This window comes from Cimex lectularius, unplaced genomic scaffold (genome assembly GCF_000648675.2).
Source record: "Cimex lectularius strain Harlan isolate CLEC.00 unplaced genomic scaffold, Clec_2.1 scaffold42, whole genome shotgun sequence".
Taxonomy (NCBI): domain Eukaryota; kingdom Metazoa; phylum Arthropoda; class Insecta; order Hemiptera; family Cimicidae; genus Cimex; species Cimex lectularius.
This window is the reverse complement of record NW_019392754.1, coordinates 719,261-742,058: the sequence shown is the minus strand read 5'-3', so window position 1 is coordinate 742,058 and position 22,798 is coordinate 719,261. Positions and strand designations below refer to the sequence as shown.

The following is a 22,798-nucleotide window of genomic DNA, read 5'->3' as shown; positions in this document are numbered from 1 at the left end:
TCTCCCGGGCCACTGTTACCTCTTGAAAAACGGCTTTTTACCCCAGTGGCATATTGTCCAAAGCTATTATTTATTCTAGCCCTTGGTTTATAAATGCCATCTCCTGATCCATATTCGGTTTTGGAGCCATCTATAAACCAGGTATGGTCGACCATCAACTGGGCTCCACTTCTCCCAGTCTGCTCTGCAAGGTATTTTGATTACAATTTTTTTTTATCAAAACTGAATTTAGAGGTCGTAGCATCAGCAAGTTATAACCCTATAGTTTTGTCTAACTGAAGCTCCCCTCGAAGCTTTACTCGATCCTTGTTATCTGAGTAGTATTGGAGCTTGTCCCTGCATTACCCATTCCATAAGTAAAATACAAGAAAGATTTTTCTTCTCTTCAGATTATATACTGTTTGGAAGGAAAACTAGGTTTCTTGAGAAAAATAGCACGAAATAAAATAGTACGTTTGATTTGACGTTATTGTCAAGAATTAAAAGTAAAAAAATTGTGAGATTTTTTAATGTGCTCTGCACCGTGATGACCCTGAAATGAAATACCAAACAAGATTCTTTCATGTCCAATAATATTAATATCTGTTCGAAATTAAAATAAAAGCTAGTTTGTCTTGAAGAAAATCTCCAATAAAATTGGAGGTATTAAAAAATAATCAAAAGAAGGCAGTATCACAAGGCATATTTATACATAAGTGTGCTTTTTAAGTAATTCGACTGTTTGTACAAACTTCCCGGAAAGATTCTCCTTACTTTGAAGTAATTTTATGTACATTAAATTACAATTACGTTAGATCGTTAAGAAAGGAAAAAGATCTTTATTGGTTGCCAAAGTTGTACAAGTTTCGTGAGTAAAATACAAAATTATCATGCTGTTCAGATAATTATATACGGCTTGGAAGAAAAGCTAGATTATCTTGAGGAAATTGAGGAAAACAAAACAAAATATTGTAGTATAGTTTAAAAACTTGCTGGTATTGACAAGAATTAAAGAATGGTCAGAATATCCAAAAAATTGTGAGATTTTTCACCATGCCCTCCCATATGTATAAATGAATGTGCTTTTTAAGTAATTCTTTTACTTTTTCAAACATCCCGGTGAGATTCTGCTTACTTTTAGAAATTTTAAATGTAAATTCAAATTGTCGATGTGTACAAATTTTAAAATAAAACAAAATTTTACACTAGGGTACGAAGTACCACCACTTCTAGTAGGGTGTACGTGCTATGCCTCCGAGCCCAAAACATCGCGGGGCTTTTGATGCTTTCATCTCCTTGGGGGATTGAGTAAAGTTCGGGTTTAAAACTAAGATATAGGGTTGTTTGTAAGATGAAAAGGGTGGTGATGGGTTTAATGGAAAGAATATTAAAATTGTTTTTTTATAAATATATTTAAATCAAAATATTCCAAATATAAGTTGTCCCAAGAAATATAAATTGGAGTAGCTGTTAACTACGTGGAGAAAATAATACTTATTTATTTAGGGATTGAAATATTTATAAAACATGGGGGTTGCTGAGAAGGGAGTTGGAGAGTTGTTTAACAGATTTCTTATTGAAATTTATGAATTTACTTATATGTCAAAGATGATCACCGCTGGCTGGAGGGGGCACAAATGGACCAGAGACTCAGTTTCTCTGCCTGGGCTTAACTTACACTACTTGGTGGGAAGAATTGTTCAGCTGATGTTACAGTTTTGAAAAACTTTGTTTTTATTATATTTATGACGAATAAATTTCACATCCTTCCTGCCTACTTTTTTCCTTTTTGGGTCTGGCCCACCCATCACCCTGCAGTATAATTCTACGGCTACAGGCCATTCGCGTTCTCGAACATTTCCAAAGTGGGAAATGGTCTTTACAAAGACATATTAGCTCAAATGAGTTGTTTTATCTCAAATCTTTCCATTCAGAACAAGCCTATGTATTGGGATTTCATGACAACTTTCACAAAAAGAATTTCGGGGTCATTATTGATTCTATGATTAGATACATAGAAGGGAGCGTAGACTACTTTTCGGAGGATTTTGAATTGGGAAATCAGAATGCGATAATAGCTGAAATGTTCGGTTGAACCCCACAGTTCAATGCCGTATATCTAAATGGGTTTAATAGTTTCTTGTGTAGCGTCAGTTTGATAATTTGTCTAGTCAGATTTTTGTCTTGTTTGTGGGTTTCAAGTCAGTCTTTTGTCAATATTGAGCCCGACGTGGACGACTGTAGGAAGAATGATGTAGATGTAGTGGTGACATTTTCCCAAAGTTACACGGTATTTTTATTGGGCAGTATCATCTGCAAATGTGTGAAATAATGTGTAGGGAATTAATGGAACCAAGATGGGACTGTGACGACCAGTGGGACTCCAGCTTTAAGACGTTACTAGTGTAGTGAGAATAATTTGGAAAAACGTTTAAGGCTGTCTAACTCCTATGCGAAGACATCCAATGAGGGTGTTTAGGCGTGAAGCCCTTGTATATAATATAAGTGGGAAGTTTATGGGCCAACAAACATCTGAGGTCATCGCCGGCCCTCTACATGTTTTCCATCTTTTTCTTTTCTTTCGCGCATATTTTGTTTTCAACTGCAGCCATTTGAGCATCTCGATCTGGTTACTGACTCTCTGATTTCAGATATATACTACGTTGATATTCTAGAATGCTAGTCTCTCGTTTGTACCTCAGGTTGTCAAATACAGAATAAAAACAAAACATACAATACATATATATACATCACCACAAACATAGATGTCTGGTCACACTCATTCCCCCAGAGTACTCGATATTCCTCGGGGCGGGGTTATAAGCAACCCCTTCCTTTCACGCTAATAAATTACTTTTACTCTCCAGACGTCATATACTCACCCCAGAGTACTTGATATTCCTCGGGGCGGGGTTATAAGCAACCCCTTCCTTTCACGCTAATAAATTACTTTTACTCTCCAGACGTCATATACTCACCCCAGAGTACTTGATATTCCTCGGGACGGGGTTATAAGCAACCCCTTCCTTTCACGCTAATAAATTACATTCATTCCCCTTGTATATGACAGAAATTAATTCATTTCATTATTTTTAAACCTTATTAAGTAAAAGCTGAATCAAACCTTTTAATAAGTTTTGTAATAAGTCAAATGATAACTTTTCATACCTCGTGCAGAATATTTAATCGTGATTGCCCTTCAGCGTATTACTTTATTCTTACAAAACTTTCTAAAAAGTTTATAAGTGCTGGCGAAAATCCACAAGGCTGAGATAATTGAGACGGTGTGGAACGAGTGGCCGAGGTGAGGCGGTTGCTGATGAAACATTAGGGCTGAAAGGCACGTGTTCCTATCCATGCAGGATGCCTTACGACTTAGAGGCGTTATACGAACGTTTGGATTCAAGAGGCTTGACCTCTAATAAAACTGTAATTCGTCCCTGGAGGAAATTAAAGGCCGACTGGGAAAGGGTTTGTTCCCTAGAACAAAAGGCTTTCCGGATTAGGATGAGCTTTTCTTCAATGTCCATTGTTCGAATCCTGGCGCGAGTATTCCAGGCTCCACCTGGAAAAACAAGTCTGAAAAGCCCACATTTTATAACAATACATTGTGAGAGAGAAGTTCCATTCAAATTTTAAGGCGAACTCAAACTTATTCGCGGTAGAACTCATTTGATCGAATCCTGGAAAATATTTTATGCCCTGACAGCTTAGAACTTATACCAACTTATTCTTATATAAGAAAGGAGACTTTACGAACAAGAAAAAAAAAATTAAGAAGCTTAAAACAAAACACTATAAATGTATTTATGAGAATGTAAAGATTCCCACCAAAAATCAACTGAAAATAAGAAGAAAATAATACTTTTTATTCGTAAATAAATATTTCAAACGAAGTAATTATTAATCAAATTTGTTGTTTATAATTTCTTATTATTTTCCTGTCTAAAATAACGTTTTATAAGGTTCAATACCCACAATTTTTATTTTGCCAACCTCAAATATAAAAATGCTACGTGGTGACTTTATTTTCCTAAATTCACTGCAATAAAAAAATTCAACCGGCTTGTTCGCTATTAAAAATAACGCAAGCTTTAAAAGGAATCGATACAGCCCACAGTTCACTGGCCGCGAGAAATCATGCCACCCATGAAATAAGAGTGCCTGCAGTTAGGACAAAAATGGGAATACGTTGTCACGAATCTCGCTCATCAATATTCCGGAAGTAGGATTGATACTAATCGGGATATGACATAGGATTAAAATGAACTCTCACAATCAGCCCGGATCAGAATAAGCTTAAAAGCTTTGAGAATCGGCATTGTGATCCTTTCATGCATTCTTTCCAAACGGTTGTTCCTTTTTTGTATAATACTTTGTATTGATTTAAATTTCTTCCTTTTTAATATTCACTATTTTTCGTGGTCCGCTTGACCAATTAATAACATTCAATTAATTAAGGTTTTAAGTTGAGATAAAAAAGTCAATGTCTCGAGCGGGATTCGAACCCACGACCTTCGGCTTGATACGCCGCTACTCTACCACTTGAGCTATCGTGACTTCTTTTTAATATTATTCAAATTAGTGTCTACATTTAGTAAGAAATATCGTTCAATAAATTTGATTCACAGTGTTATTGAGAAAAATTTAATATTTTGCGCCTGTTCTCGCCCTTATTTGGACTATATGTAATTACCACCCTATTTAACCACTGGTACTTTCATTTTGTCGACTTCTCTCACCCTGCTTATACCCCTGATGCAACCAATAAATACGATAAAAAACCGTATCGGGACTGGTGATGATAGAAGTTATTGATCAGATATTAATTGGAATATGACACAGGATTAAACATAAATCCCCGCAGCATTGAGAATCTGCATAATGGGCTTTTTGTACTTTCTATTCAAACCGTTGGTTTCTTTTTTTCGATAAACTACTGGTATTTGTTTAGACTTTTTCGTAATTTAGATTGTTCAAATTAGCGTCTACATTAGTTGGAATATGCCAATTAATCACTATTATTTATAGTTTTATTGAGAAATATTTACTGTTTTGCGTCAGTTCCTGCAGTTTTTGGGATGTCAGATGAGTTTTCCATTTTCCGATCTCTGGTATGTACAAAGATACTTCCAGGGGTTTGTCACCCTGCTTATATTTCTGACACAATATATATAGCAATAAAACTGAAATATGACTAACTGACCGAAATACCGATGGTAGAACTGATCAGAAATTAATCGGAATATGATCTAGGATTAAAATGAACTCCCACCACAAAATCGGATCAGGATAAGATTAAAAGATTTAATATTTGGAAATCAAAAGGGACTTATGTGTACTCTTTCTAAACGCTTTTATTCCTTTCCTTTTTTTTATAATAAACTAGTAACTTTTTTGCGACCGTTCTCGCTGTTTTCGGTCGACAGACGTGCTTTTTTCCTTATTCATTGTTTGCGTATGGTTAACTTGTGTATAAACTGATTACACGCTGATTAAATACATATAAATAAATCTAATTCAGGGTTTTGTTGTTTAGTCTCATACTGCTTATAACTCAGATACAACCGATTAATACGGTAAAAAACTGAAACGAAAAAGTCTGACAGATTAAAACAGTCAGTTGGGCAAAAATTAGTCATGTCTAATGATTAATGATTAATCACTCAGACTGTTAGTCATGATTGGTAGAAGTGACTAATTTAGTCATTAGTCGCCATATGTGTTTGATGACTAAATTAGTCATTAGTCGCCATATGTCATTGATGACTAAATTAGTCATGACTAGTAATTAAATACGAGGCATGACTAATTTAGTCATAATATAGTTAGTCATGACTAAATTTCGATAAATCATGTTCAAATGGGTGCTAAAAAAAGAAAAATACACTTCATCACTTTTAAAAAATTTTCTAACAGAAATTTATTTCATCAAAACGAAAATCCTTCAACGCCTTATTTAACAAAAATCAATGTTCCAATTATATGTAAAACTCCACCGTTATGAAAAGCCAAAAAATAATGATAGTGATAATGATAATAATAATAATAAAATAAAAAAATCCTATAACAAGCTACGCTTTGAAAAGTAAATATGTTTACATAACCGATCAATGTAAAAAATATTTCTTTGAATTAAAATTTATTCCACTTAAAAGGAGAGATTTCTACATTATTTGGAAAATACACCATCTAGGGGTCTTGATTGTAATAAAATAGACATATAGAATAATTATGTAACTTTGGTTTTCGTTTATGATAACAATTTTTGAAGGTTGGCCTTGAGCACGTCTCTCATCTCAAAATTTTTATCCGGAGTCGGTTAGATTTTGGTAAGTTGGTCATTGTAGCCAGAGTTGGGCAAAATCAAATTAATTTAATCATGATTAAGAATTTTGATTGAAGTTTAATCATCATTGAATTAGTCATGAGTAAATTAATCATTATATGATTTAGTCATACCTCATGATTGAATTAATTATGATTAAATCACATAATGATTAATTTACTCATGACTAATTCAATCATGATTAAACTTCAATCAAAATTCTTAATCATGATTGAATTAGTTAGATTTTGCCCAACTCTGAAAACAGTGATTACAATAAAAACAATATATTCATTATACTTTACATACAGTACCATGATTAAAAGATTTCGAATTATTCTTTTTATGTATGGTCTTGGTTGAGAAATTTAGTGTCACGAGCGGGATTCGAACCCACGACCTTTCGGCTGAACCAAGCCGAAGGTCGTGGGTTCGAATCTCGCTCGTGACAATAAATTTTTTACCTCAACCAAGACCTTACATAACAAGAATAATTAAATGAAATAATTAACATCGTCAATTAAACCACTAAACATAAACGGGTTAATTTCAAATTATATTTGTGTTGCAAAACGTATGACAAAGAAAAACTTCCTTGCAAAGTTGAATAATTAAGGATAAACGACAGAAAATTTTGATTATTGCCACGTGTGAAGTTTCTTGCCATTTTAAGTGTAAGCTGTCTCAGATCGACTTGAATAAAGTCTTCTGATAATTGGGACTTATCAATTCGACTTAAACAAGCGGAGTGCGTGCTCTCATTTCCGCTAATTAACGCAAGCATGGAATGCAGAGTACTTAAAACGCTTCAAGTAAACTTTTAATGTGTCATTAGCTCTGATCAAAGTCGAAGAATATTAAAAGAATACAACAAAAGAATAAGAATGCAGAAAACAAAATACCTTCCTAGACATACTCGTAATAAGACAAAAAGATGGCACACTAATTAGTACCGAAAACTAAAAAACACTGATCACTACCACAATTATACATCAAACAACACAATATTAAGAACGCCTAAAGAATTATTGCACAGAATCTTATCTCTAAGTCATGAATCCTATCACCTGAAAAATATTCAAACATACAAACAAATCTTACAAAACAACAACTACCCTAAAAACATAATCATTGACAGTTATAACCCAGCACTACACAAAACAACATCCTCCTCAGTATACAACACAACAACACAATCAAACAAAGACAGACCAATATACATGTCCATTCCATTCGTCCACACATTGTCACGCAAATTAAGTAAATTTCTTTCCTCAGAACACATTGAAATAACTTTTAAAAACCATAAAAAGTACATACACTTTTTTCCTAACTTAAAGACCCAACGCCAACAGCGTACAAATACATTGGAATTACATCGCTCATTCTAGAAAAATAGCAAAAACAACACATTTATGACTGTAAAACATCAAAAACCAATCCCACATCATTGGCACCACTTTGAAAAAAAAAATGATTTCGACAAAATACAAATACTAAACACAGAAAAAAAATAAATACAAACGCAACATTTTTGAAATGGTTTACATTAACAGAAACACACTCAGCATCAATTACAGAACAGTTACTGGAACTCAGCCGTACCTACGCCAAGATCATAAAGCAAATAAACTATTAAATATTATTTTCATATTTCCTTGGTTATCGTCCTTAATAATTAACTTCCTTTCCAATATTGAATGCCGAATCACAAATCCAATCCCGAAATCCCCATTATCGACTTCCTTCGAGTTAAATAAAACCGCCTATGATCAAAGAAAATTTCTCAGATGGGGGACACGGCGGATCACAGTCATATAAAAACAGCCCAATACAAAAGTTTCACAACACTTTCACAAAAAACCAATATGACACCACAAGAATAATAGCACCACACTTTATGTAAGTGTAAAATACTTGGTACAAAATTTATATTTAAATGTTAAATTGTATTTTTTTTCAAATCAACTTAAGTTTTGTAATTTACCCAGGCACTGAAGATGACCTGAATGAAAGTCGAAACGTCAGCAAAATGAAAAAGGTGTTTTTCTAAACTACCTCATTCTTGACCGCACCTCACGACTTCAACAAAATATTAACTTAATCCATATTTGCTTAGTGGTCATAACTGACCATATTAATTTTCCCAATTAATTATTCTTTTTATCTTAGGTTTTTGCCTGAGATGAAAAATTATTGTCACGAGCGGGATTCGAACCCACGACCTTCGGCTGAACAAGCCGCTGCTCTAACCATTGGGCTATCGTCACTTCGCCATCTCAATCTATAACCGTTCAAATTTTCCCTCTTTTTGCCGTATTTTCAAATGTGTATTTCTCGATTCTCAGTGATTTATGTTATGTTTCAGAAGTAATTACTTCTTTTTAATCAGTAAATTAATCCATATTTGCATAGTGGTCATATTTATCCATATTAATTGGAATATTATGAACAGTAGACAAATCATAAAATACATGTACTTCATACCTTGGCAGGAAATTGTAATAACAGATATTTGACGAAATATTTAAATTTAAAACTTGCCGTTGGTGGATGATTATTTTTTCTAGTACAAAGAAAATTTCCTTTTTCATCAATTTCAAATAATATATATGTGAATATCAAAATATTGTGCATATTTTCCTCCTGTCGAATATTTCGATAGAGCTTTTTCTTATCTTTCCTGTTGAGGTTTTTTTTTATCCAAGAGAAGCAATAAATTAAGTTGGATGCATAGCCTCGGTGATTTATTGGGCATATCAGAGTGAACGAGTGGGAGTATCTGCAGATAGGGAAAATATTTTAAAATAATTGTCCCAAAGACATCTCTGTATAAAATCACAACAAAGATCCACGGATAAGCGCGATGAGTGATTCGAAAAGCCTTAATGGATTTTTTTTAATCTCCTCCTTTTTAACAATTGCTTTAGACACTGTAATTTACACTAGGCCCAGTTAAACAGCTTTAACCTAGCGTTATTAATCTACTAATCCTGCCGAGCTTTTAAACTGAAAAGAGGGAAGAGTTATTGCCCTCTAAATTCTTACTAGCAATTTGAATGAAACAACGAGTCATTAAATAGTACAAAACAATCAGTTAATCCCTACCAGCTTTGTAAAAAAGAGAAAACCAGATTCTATTTAGTCGAATATACAGGGTGATTGGTGATTAGTGTCGAAAATTTCAGGAGGTGTTTCTACTCACCATATGCAACAAAAACTTCCTATAAACCCCTGTCCAAATTTCAAGAGTAAAGAAGTAATTTCAGGGTTTTTTTTAATTTTTCGACTTAAGTCCACTAAATTGCTTTTAAACTTCAGAATTACTGACTGTAAAAATATTTGTGCCTTCCAGAAGCGCAATCCAAAAAGGTGGGTATGCCGCTGGAAGCTAATTGAATGGAGAACTTTTGAGGGAATTATAAAGCACCAGGTGTTTGTAGTTTTAACAGTTACAAATCCAACAGTTTAAAAAATTCCAAATTTCAACATTTTTTTAATGAATTTTTCGTGCAAAATTTTTTTATCAATTCTGGAACGTAAATAGGTTTCCCTAAAGCAAATTTAATGTTCTTTCAGGTGGCACAAACCAGATTTTTGTAAATTCAGTAATTCTGAAGTTGAAAAGCAATTTAGTGGACTTAAGTCGAAAAATTAAAAAAAGAACTTGAAATTACTTCTTTATCGTTGAAATTTGGACAGGGATTTATAGGAAGTTTTTTGTTGCATATGGTAAGTAGAAACACCTCCTGAATTTTTCGACACTTATCGCCAATCACCCTATATAAAATAAACAGTAATAATAGTTGACTTATTTTAATGAGTTTATTTCTTTTTGACAAAATAAACAGTCAGAAAATTAGCTAATATTTCTTCCTTAAAAATTCTTGGCTTTTATCGATTTGTCTTTTTGTTTATTATTGTTCTAAAGAAATTAAATTAGTCAATGATGTTTTTTGACAATGTGTAAAGAAGTTTTCTTCTCAAAGATACAAAAGTTTCCTAACTTTGCCATCCGCTCTTTGGGCTATCTAAAAATTGCGCACCGGCAATGACTGGAGTAGAAAAATTAAGAAAGATCTTGGGCCGACAGCTCATTACGAGCTTGATGCTATTAGGGTGAAATGGGATAAGTTATATAACCAGAGTTTCATCAATCTTTGACTACGAAATTGAAACACGTATCTGACTCCTTGGTGTATGCTCTATTCACCAGTTTCAAGTTTTTTTTACCGTATTTTTCTCCAGCCATAAAACTTCACATCCTACTCATAAAAAAAAGTTTAGTGAGCTTTTTCGGCAATTGTTTTGGAAAAACAAGTAAAGACAAATAAAGTTCGTAGTAAGAAAAGTTAATGAAGTAGTACGACCTGGAAATTAAAAGTGAAACTCAAGGAAATAGAAATGTTTCTTGGTTAAAAGATTAATTTAGGTTTATCCTGTGTCTTGATCAGGTTCCAGGATTAGATTTCTCGTTTATCAAGTAACTCAATGAAAGTTTTATTCGTTGTAAGACAAAGTCAAATTAAATAGTTTTCTTAGCGATGTTTCAAGTTTTAATGTACAAAAGGGAAAACAATTTATAACCAATGGGCGTGGAGATAATTCCCGATAAGCCAGTCGGCAGTTTTCTTTGAATAATGCCTTCCTTCTATTCTGCGATAAAACTAAAGCAGGGCGGCTTTCATATAAGCGAAAACCAATGCCTAGAAGGCTGGAGCTATCGTGGGTAAATATCAGAAATTATGCAACTCATGACGCTCCTTCTTATCAAACTAGCAAGACCTTGGGTACGGTGAGCTTCCATAGATAAGATCGGAAATAGGTAACTTCTTATCTATATATATAAAAATGAATGTTCGTATGTGTGTTAATCATAAAAATGAAAACTACTGAATCGAAACGTTCACACTTTATTTGTATTAGTGCCGGCCGGGCTTAGAGAATTGGGCATATAAATAATGGGCGTCAGTATTTACAAAAAAGAGATTTCAGGAATTTATGGCGTCCGTTTTCACTTCTATTTTAACATCTGTCAGCTGTCCAGACGGGACTTAGATTCCCGGTATGATACACGTTTCCCGCGCCTTTCAAATTCCGATTTGGAGGAGTTAACAGACAATGGACATACAAACTACACTAACACTCTATAATCGCAAAAATTGCTGAATCGGTTAATAGTTGCAAACCTACAGTTGGTTTCCTGATGTAAAGATAATCTTCACCGTTGTATATTTTCTATAGGCAGCAGTGGTGTAGGTAGGAAAACGAACTACCGGCATGTGGCGTTACCGACGGCCGTTCGACTAAGCCAAACTATCAGAATTGAGAAAAGTTCTCTTAGTGAACTTTTAGTTAGTATACAGAGATAAAGGACTATAAAAACTGATTTTGTTTTACAGGTATGAAGAGTCAGGATGGAACGAGAGGTTTGTATGGAACGTTTGGAAACTTAAAAGAAAGAGTTCGTTGTGGAATTTGATATGATTGGCTGAGTAAAGAGCTTGACTAGTTAACTTATTTTTGAATGGGAATATCGGATATAATAGATTTTGGTCGACTTGGTAGAATCCGACAGTTTCACTTCTTATGTCCAATGGGTCTTGTATATAGTGATATGTTTTGACAGTCAAAACAGATATCGTTAGGTCTTCGTTGGTATAGTCCCGATTATCTGACTCGATTGGAATTTGGTAGTTCCTTGTTACCTGTTGTTTTTGGGTAATGTTTTTATGCATTTCGTCAATTTTCTGCTACTTGATAGGGGTGCAAACACCTAACTTGAAAAAGACAATGCCACCACTGCTGCAGCAACAGATGCAAGTAGAGGAAAAAACTTGCCTCAATACACTGCCGAATCTTTTGGCAAGGACAAATTTTTTGCGTGGAGGTTTGACACATCGAATAGCGCCATATTTAAAACCCTAACCTGGAAACCCCACATTTCCCAAATCTCCCGTCGATGTTTCTCCACCCTCCGACAATTCGGTCATGCAAGTCTTCCCAATCAACACCCGCAAACTCTCCTTACAGTAGAATCAACGGGTGTTCTTGTTGTTAGGCCCAAAAGGATTACGAACTTCTTTCTTTGGTTAATATTTAGCTACCTAAAGAGATTCCATGCGTGTACTATGTTCGTGGTTTGACATGGATGTAACCCTCCTACCGCAGGCTGTACTTTCTTGACTCCTTCCCTTTTCAAACAATTTCTTCCCATTCCCCTACCTATATATTAATCTGTTAGCATTTAATTCTTCTATCCACACTCGTTCCGGCCATCCGTTCCTTCAACCTCTAGAATTCTCTTCCTAGCCCCATTCGCTATGCCTCAACCCTTTCGTTTTTTAAGTTCCCTCTTTTGTCTACCTCCTGTCGCTACCAAGGATTGTAATTTTTCCGTTCTTTATTTCATTTAGTGAGTTTCGTTTATTTTTATATTAGTACATTTAATTCTTTATTGATATATCCATTTTGGCATGAATTGTGCCATATTCAAGTGCCTTATTCGCCCCAAAGCCCTAGAGTCAAATTGATTTTCTTCTTACAAATAAATTAAATGACCTAATTAGGTTAAACGTTTATGCATTCGTGTTTTTTCTAGTTATTTTTAATATCAGTCGTTACTTTCATTATATGTAGTTTTTTTTTGCTTTATGATCTTTGCATATTAGCCATAACGAATTTCTTATATATATTGTTCAAATTGCGGGTTATCGGGAAAAAAAGGGCCAGAGGCGACGGTGGGAATCGAACCAACGACCGCGGCGTGAGAGTCTCTCATGCTAACCACTCGGCTACCGCGGTCCCTTTGTATTATATATAGTTGATTACTTTTTTATAGACTAGGGATAGTTACACTTTATAAATAGGTATTTTTTATTTTTGTTTTTAATACAAACCGTAAACATACATATTTAATGTGATATTGATCGTTCATAATCCTGTTTGTATGGATGAATATTGCTTTTGACGTAGTCGGTGGCCGCATGACAGTAGGGAAGACTGAAGGCGCATTGACGAACAATACCGAAATCGAATTATGCTCGTAAATAGACTTTTTTTTGTTAAAAGTGAAGTAAAATAAATAAAACTGTAAAACTGATGTTTTTAAGGGTCTGTGTAATGAACGTGTGATGCACGGAGAGGAAAAAATTGAATGGTGTAGTGGTGAAATGAGTTCCTTTGTTCTCTGGGCTTTACAATTATATTAATCATACTTTGTGTTTTTAAAGACCAATATTACCATAAAAACTCATTTCGCAAAAAGGGAATCCATTAAACTGATATAACAGCTTTTGTCACTTTTCACTCGAGATTTCCATCTCCGCAAATGTCGACCGGCATTACCTAAAAAGCCCTCATCGTAAAAGATTTTTTCCAAACACCAGCAACCGCCCTCTCGTATATTTTTCCCCTCGTGAAATTTCGTTTAATCTACCCTCTTCATTTGAACGTAAATCTTCGATTGTTGATGTCTTGACTCGGTGGCAACCCACGACGTCTTCACGCTGGAAGCCTCGTCCTCCTCACTCTCCGTTTTCCCCTCTGATAAGTGAAAATGTAAACTCATTAGGGGGAGTGACTCTTTGAGACTCATCGTGAAGATTGCATGAATTGAACACTAACGTCAATCTTCTTAAATTAACATGTCTAACGTATTTATCGGCCGAAAAATTGAATTAGCACAGCCTTATATGAGTTTGCATAATTTTGACAAAACAGATTACCAGCGATCCGTCCCAACACACAATCAACATTGTAAGTTAATTTTAAATTAAACCCGACCTTCCCTCAGTATGTGAATTGATTAAAAACAAGGATTATCAACATCATTCCATTGTGGACTTGTTTATTAATATTGCCGAGGGGTAAGAAGCGACCGGATAGAGTTAAGTCCGCCGCCGTATGTCCTACAGTATACAGTGAAGGGAGAGTGCTCGGATGTAATTCCATTCCTAAAAGCGAAACCGTCTATATTACTTGTCAGCATAAATCATGGGCCAGCGGTCGAGGGCTTTAGTTTGAATAGACAAAGAGACGAGCTTTATTAAGTTTTACTCTGCTACGGTGGACTGCATTGTGCACTATTCAAGAAACATCGCTGCGAAGAGATTAAGCTAATAGGTCCTCTTAAACCGGCTTTAGTTTAGGAAATAAAATAAAACCGCTAATGTTTAATCAAAATTGTATACCGAAAAGCTCGAAATTTATGCTAATTTCTATCTAAGCGATTCCAGAAATGAAAAATAAAAAAACTGTAACAAACTCATTTTTATTATATTGAAATAAATCTTTCAGAAGCAATAAAGTATGACTGGTATAGTATCACAGCATCCATGGAGCCTGTGTTAATCTCTTATAAATCATACTGCATTTCTATTCTGTACGCATACCAAGCCATAAATACACGTATTGCTTAATTTCAGTAATAAACAATTTCCGTTAAAAATGTGCAATTTGGTTATTAGGAGCCCATTTGTATGCTATGTTAGACTTGTTACTAGTTTTTTCATAAACTATTCAGACGATTTTAATGAAACCTTTTGTAAAATGATAATTTGGAGATCGTGAGATGCGGTCTGGTGTGACGTAGGTTTTAGACAAATATTTTCTTAATCGTGCCAACGTTTCGATCTTTATTGAGATCATCTTCAGGGCTCAAAGTGTTTGTTTTCCGTGGAGATGTGTCATTCTTGTATGTCGTGTTGAGAGTGCCAAGCACTTTGAGCCCTGATGATGATCTCAATAAAGATCGAAACGTTGACACGATAAAGAAAATGTTTTCCTGTAACCTACATCACCAGACCGCATCTCTCGATTTCTAAATAAATATCGATTAACGGTCACTAATCGATATTTATTGAATCACTAATCAACACATTTGTTGAATAATTGCATAAAATTGCATATTTGATTAATAATTGCACAAAATTGCATATTTGAACAATATCTGTTGGAAAATATCAACATATTTATTTAAAGGACTTTTACGTAAAATCGCATTTATCGCGAAAATATTTAAAATATTATATTGGTTTTTGGGGAAGCATAAAAAATCTGTAAAAAAAAACAAGTTGACGAAAAGTTGGTTCAATTAGAAAAAAACTCAAACAGGCCGCAACGACGCTAAGAGTCGTATTCATAATTATGCTCAATAGCATAAAATATATAATTTAATTATGTAAGTGAGAAAATATTTTTGTTAAATGTAAATAAACTCTAGGGGGCGTCCATGGCCGCAACGTTGGCACGATGAAGAAAATGTTTTTCTAAAACCTACGTCACACCAGACCGCATCTCACGATCTCCAAATAATCATTTACTAATGGACGAAACACCATCCACTTTTGTAAAATGTTCTGAACAGTTTGCTGAATATGTTCAGCAGACAGAATCAGACTGTAAACCAACACAAGTAGAAATGTTAATAATTAGTGGTTGAAAACAAAAATTTGAAATATTCTTTTCGTAAAAACTTTAATACTTGACAAATCTGGTTGGGATTTTTTTTAACGTAACTAGTCCTAGATGTCACCTACAAAGTGGGATAAAAAACTTGGTGCTACTTTTGAGTAGACAATGAATTTAAACTAAAATTATTAACATTTATTATGAAAAAGTTACAGACCACTGTTTCGGCATGTCAAGGCAATAGTGATTTTTAAATGCATTCAGTGTTTGTGTTGTGTTTATGTTCATTTATTGGAAACAATGTAATTTATTAGTATTAATTAAGGTTTTTTAGTTGAGATAAAAAAGTCAATGGCACGAGCGAGATTCGAACCCACGATCATCGGCTTGATACGCCGCTGCTCTACCACTTGAACTATCGTGACCTCGATCCACTCGGACACCAACTTCCCATCTCAACCCCACCTTTTGAATTTTCCCTCCTGTTTGCCATTTTTCAAATGTCGTGTAATCGGATTGGATTCTCGACTACAAATGATATGGCCACGGAGAGCTTTAGTGTAGTGTACTTCATTTTAAATCATTAACATCAACACCCTATAAAAAATTTAGAAGTCTGGTCATTTTCACTCTCCCCAGCTTATTCGATATTACTTTCACGCTAATAAATTACATTCACTAATTTCGTGGTCCGCTTGACGCTCAAGTGGTAGAGCAGAGGCGTATCTAGCCGAAGATCGTGGGTTCGAAACCCGCTCGTGCCATTGACTTTTTTATCTCAACTAAAAACCTTAATTAATTGTAATATATTAATTGGTCAAGCGGACCACGAAATTAGTGAATGTAATTTATTAGCGTGAAAGTAATATAGAATAAACTGGGGAGAGTGAATGTGACCAGACTTCTAAATTTTGTATAGGGTGTTGATGTTAATTTATTGGCATGAGTGTATGAGTGTATGATGTTTGGAGAGTAAAGTTATTAGCGAGAATAGAGTTGATTCGAATTCGCCCCGATGAATATAAAATGGAGTAAATGACAGGACTTTTAAATATGGTGGTGATGTACTATGTCTACTATGTATTCTGCAGTTGATAACGTCGGTTACTGGACGGATAAGACCGAGGGTGGAATTGCCAGTGGACTTTAAGAAGTGATACGTTCAACTCTGTACATGCGTGTATGTACGCGCTTTCAAAAGTTCCAATCTAACCTCTCAATCAATTCCTGCCCTGCTGTTTAAGCCCTTTCTACATTTTTTTCATCCCAAGAATTCACCAAGTCATCTTAAACGACGATGTTAGTATTGTGACCAGGAAAGAAACATAAGCATAAATTTGTAGTGTGTATTAATATATACAAGCTACAAAAATATGATGTCGGTCAGTCTGTGAATCGTTGAAGTCATATTAACTTACTGACTCCGATTTCATTTCTCGGAGAGTATTATATCGCAGGTTTAAAAAAAAACTCAGCCAGAATATTACATATCAAAAGAATGTTGATTAGTTTGTAAATCAAAATATGTAATTATATTTTTAATTAATAAAGCACCTAAAACTTTAAATGAAAAAATAAAAATAAAACAACGTGAAAAGAGTGAACGAAAAAACGTAAGGTCGTAACGGTGCGTGTTATTGTAAAGAGATAACACGTCTGGATATCCTTTTGTCCCAGAAGGAAAGTAAATAAAACTGTCTCGTTTATTTTTATTTTGTACTTCTCAGTGCCAAGTTGCCTATTTCATTTCTTATCTAAGAAAGCTCTCCATGCTCAAGATAGTTGGACAAGAAGGGTCCTTCTTAAGTTGCATAATTTTTGATATTTTCCCATGATGTTTCTAGGCTTCGGGGGCATTGGTTTTCGCTTACATGGTAGAAACCGTCCCGCGTTAGTTTTATCGCAGTATAGAAGGAAGCCATTATTTAAAGAAAACTGCCGACTGGCTTATCGGGAATTATCTCCACGCCCATTGGTTATAAACTTTTCCCCTTTTGTACATTACAACTTGAAACATCGCTAACAAGACTATTTAATTTGACTTCGTTCTACAATGAATTCAACTTTCTTTGTGTTTCTTGATAAATGGGAAATTTAATCCTGGAAACTGATCAAGACCCTGGATAAACGTAAATTAATCTTTTTGACAAGAAACATTTCTATTTCCTTAGATGTTGTTTTTAATGGCATTGTAAGATAGAACATTAACCTGAGTACGATAAGATTGATTATTTCATCATATTCAATGGGGGAGGCGGGCGAACCCAGGACGTCGACGAACGGAGAATATATCCCGCTGACCACTCGGCTACCGCAGTCCTACGTCGTACAACATCATTAACTTTGTTACCCTGAACATTAATTGGTTTTTATAACTCATGGTCGTAATGAGCTGTCGGCTCAAGTTATTTCTTAATTTTTCTACTCCAGACATTGCCGGTTCGCAATTTTTCAATATGCCTAACGGCGGAAGGAAAAGAGTGGACATTTTGAACCTATGAGAAGACAACTTTGTTACACACAAAAATCATCATTGGCTAATTTAATTTATTTAGATGAATAATAAACAAAAAGACAAATCGATGATGGCAAAGGATATTTAAGGACGAAATGTTAGTTAATTTTGTTAAATTACGTTTAATTTTATCTATTTTAAATTATGCTAACCTTAAACCTGCTGACTGACTTATTGGGAAATATCTCCTCGAAATATCTCGGCTATTAATTTGGTTTCGTCCTACAATTAATTAATGATTATTTAGAGATCGTTAGATGCGGTCTGGTGTGATGTAGGTTTTAGAAAAACATTTTCTTTATCGTGCCAACGTTTCGATCTTTATTGAGATCATCTTCAGGGCTCAAAGTGTTTGTCTTCTGTGTAATTGTGCNTTCAGAAAAACATTTTCTTTATCGTGCCAACGTTTCGATCTTTATTGAGATCATCTTCAGGGCCTGGGATTTACAAACATTGTTTAAATTTAACATAAAATATATATATATATATATAAAATGTTATCAACGGATTTGTCCAAAACCCTTAGTTTTGGCGTTATAATGGTTTATTTGTAGTAAAGTCTTAAAATTTAAAAAATCAGGAAAAGGGGAATAACTCCGAAATAGTTGAGATTCGGACCATAGTTAATTAGGATTTTTTGGTTCTATTTTGGATGTAGAATCTATTGGAAATGTTTGTTACACGAGTAGCCGAACACCCTGTATAACTTATCTAATTTCACCCCGTGGATATAATGAGCTTTCGGTTCATGTTCTTTTTTAATTTCTATACGTCAGATTTTGCCCGTAAGTTTTAAATACTCGTAAAAGCAGAAGGGAAAATATATAAAATTGGTGTATATTTGTGGTTAAAACATGTCAGAAAAATATGATGACTAACTTAGTTTCTTATGAATGACAATAAACAAAAAGACAAATCGAAGGTGGGGTCGATTATATAAGACAGAATTGTCAAATGTCATCATTATTAAAATTTAAAAGATGTTAATCTTTAAAAAAATTTCTTTTTAAAAACGGTAATATCGTTAATGATAAATCACATCACATCACAAGACGATTTTTGCAATGGTTCAAAATTTTACAATAAGTTCGGGCTTTCTGTTGCGCTTTGTTGCAGTTGAGGAAGGATATAACTGTTGGAAGAGGGCTGAATGGATGCGTGGTTTCTGTCTGCCTTGTAATGTCTACATTTGCGGGTCTGGGGGTGTGCTATAAGTAAAACAAGGGTCCGCCTCCCTAGGTAATAATGCGGTCATGTGATCCATTGCTTCCAGCGTAAACATCCCCAAACCCTTTCTCTCATACTGGAATTTGTTCCTTCTAAATGGCTTTTCAGAATATCCTTGTGAACAGTTTGCTTTTGTTGATTATCCGCAATCCATTATATTAAAGGGTGAAAATCAAATTTACGAATCTTTTTGAATAATACTTGACAATTTCAATACCACCCATATGAAAAGTGTGTGGTGTATACTGACCGTTAGTCAATTATTATTCGGAGATCGTGAGATGCGATCTGGTGTGACGTAGGTGTTAGAAAAACATTTTCTTTATCGTGCCAACGTTTCGATCTTTATTGAGATCATCTTCAGAGCCTGCGATTTATAAACATTGTTTAAATTTGACAAATACATGTAGGTTGTGAAAAAATGAATTTATACAATGCTAGAAATGTGAGATTGAAACAAAAATGAAAATAAAAATAAATAAATAAAATGAATTTATACGATGCTAGAAATTTTAGATTAAAACAAAAATAAAAATAAATAAATAAAACTATTTATACAATGCTAGAACATTTTTAGATTATTAAATAGCATTGTATAAATTCATTTTTTGATCTAAAATTGTCTAGCATTGTATAAATTCATTTTTTTAAATCTAAAATTTCTAGCATTGTATAAATTCATTTTTTTAAATCTAAAATTTCTAGCATTGTATAAATTCATTTTTTCACATCCTACGTGTATTTGTAAAATTTCAACCATGTTTATAAATTTCAGGCCCTGAAGATGATCTCAATAAAGAAAGAAACGTTGGCACGATAAAGAAATTTTTTTTCTAACACCTACGTCACACCAGATCGCATCTCACCATCTCCGAATAATCATATAAAAAAAGTTTTTCTATTTGATTTATACTGCTTGAGTGCACAGGATTTTTTTTTAATACCATTACAAAAAAACGTACTAAATAGGCGAAAAAGTACCGGTAAACTAATGCCGGTATATGAAAGACCATATAAAATTGCGGACGTGGTGTCATAGGCCAGGTATGTGTTGGACAATAAAGGAGATCAAAATTTGAAAAGTATCCTCCTGTTTGAAGGCATCGGTAGTACCTTTCAAAAAGAGAGGAGATTTTGTGACAACTTTTTAAAATTTACTTATACCCTAAATATAGTAGTTCATATTACAAATGTGATGACGAAGGAAGCATCCTTCGTTTATGAATCGACCGTCAGGATATCACCAGTAAGTTCGAGATCAGGGATGTGGTTATCAAAAACAAGTAAGTTTTGTAACTTATGTCAAGCTTTCATTAGATTACGTTTCTGTTAGAGAGCTATCTAAATAATTGAAATGTCGTTTTTGAATGTACCAAGTTGGGTAAGAAAATTTTCACAAAAAATGAAGTTTGTTGATCCGCCTTTAAGATTGTCTAACTTGGTTTACTCTATCCCATGTAAAGATTGCCCCTCGGTTTATTATCAGACCAAACAATACCTGGATGCCAGTTGGACACAACACAGATATGATTGTACTGACAACAGTAGGCCAAGAACAGCTGTGTCAAGTCATCATCATGAAACCAATCATGAAATAAACTTTGATGATGTGGTTGTGGTTGACAGGGAGAAAATCTTGGACAGAAGATTATTAAAACAAATGTTACATATTAAATCTGATGTTAATTCACTAAATTTGAGTACTGATATGAATAATCTTGCGCCCTCTACAGTTTCCTAATTTAGTCCTTTTGTCTGTGGTTTATCATTTTGTGTCCTTAATCACAATTGGTTACCTCTTAATGTTGATTTTAACCGATATCATTTTAATATTTTAATATTGTGACGAGAAGTTATCCATTGTTATCTGAGAATTATTGTGTTACTTATTATTTATTAATTATAAGCGTTTTTAGTACTTGTAGAGTCCTGATGAAGACCTCAAAAAAGATTGAAAACTTGGCTTAAGTTATAAAACTTACTGAATGACCACCTCCCCGATCTCGAACTTAACAATGTGATGACAATGTCAATATCACAGCACTCACACTGACGCCATCTCTGCACTCGGACGACAGATGCCATGAGAAGCCAGCCAAAGATGGCACTCATTGTGAGGGATTAAAGTATGGAGGCGATAAGATGTCTCTTCGTCGATTAAGTCGACGTACCGGATTTCCGGGATCGGAATGTGTAGCGGGGTTAGGAGGGATTGAGAAGTCGGTGTGAAACTTCAGGATCGGATCAGTTCGTTAACAAAAGGAATATTGAGGTCGAAGCTTTGTCAATTTCGCTGAGGATTGGAAGCATTTTATGCGCTGGATATTAAATGACTTTGTGGAGCCACATATGTCCAGAGTTGTCCCAGTAATTTCTTGCACAAAGCTAGTTGAGTTTTTTCGGTTAAACAGATTGCACTCCTAAAAGTCTTCAAGCTCCAAATCGTGTTAAGTTGTTATCGCTGCTGTCTTAAGTACCTTGATTTGATGTTGGTGGTTCTTTGTTGTTAATATACAGTGAAGGGTTTCTTCAGCCCATCTTCGTCGTTCACGTTTCCTCCTGTTTTTGATGAGCGCAAGGACCTTGAATGTTGGATGATTCGCGTTGGAAGGCAAAAGAAGTTGGATGGCTTGTAGAACCCCACAGTTACACTCCGTTCAAAGGGATCCGAGTCAAGTCTTGTTAGGGTTAGTTGAGTCTTGACGGTCAATACGGATTTTGGCCCTATGAGTCATCGTAGGTCTCCAAGACTTCTGTTGAGTTTTTGGCTTTTCAGTCTCTTGTGGGATTCCATGTTAGACTTCTGTAGAAGTATAGTCCTAGGTAGTTGACTTGAGCGGAAGTCGGTATCTCTTTGTTGTGGATGTATAATAGAGGGCAATACTGCTTTTTCAGCGTAAAAGTACACTGAGTGCATTTTTATTCTTTCAGTCTTGTCCTCAATTTTTTACCAGGCTTCGATAATATCAAGGTGTTCCTAGATGTTGGAAGTAGCTTGGAAAGGATTCGAGTTAGAGGATAAGATTGCAGTGTCGTCCGCGTAAGTGGTGATAATATTGTCAGGATGTAGGTGAAGGTCGGCAGTATAAATGATATATAGGATTGGACCAAGGATACTCCCTTGCGGTACACCGGCCGTAACTGTCTGACTTCCGAGAATTCCTTGCCGCACCTCACTCTGGAACAGCGATCAGTTAGGTAGGATTTCAATAAAAGGTAGGAATGTATGAGAGGGTAGGAAGTTAAGTTGTAGCTTAAGTTTAAAATACATGCCTGATGCCAGATTTTTATTCAGTCTTGTCCTGCACTTTTTGCACCAGTCTTCGATAAGCTCAAGG

The 22,798-nt window shown here is 34.7% G+C and overlaps 1 protein-coding gene and 1 non-coding gene across 2 annotated transcripts in view; one reads left to right on the top strand and one right to left on the bottom strand.

Annotated features, from left to right (window-relative positions):
• LOC106673880 (protein CYR61) overlaps positions 1–22,798 on the top strand; it is a 310,348-nt gene that overhangs the window by 139,795 nt on the left and 147,755 nt on the right. The window lies entirely within an intron of this gene.
• Trnan-guu lies at positions 8,505–8,577 on the bottom strand. The gene has a single exon. It is a non-coding gene; the product is annotated as a tRNA-Asn (tRNA).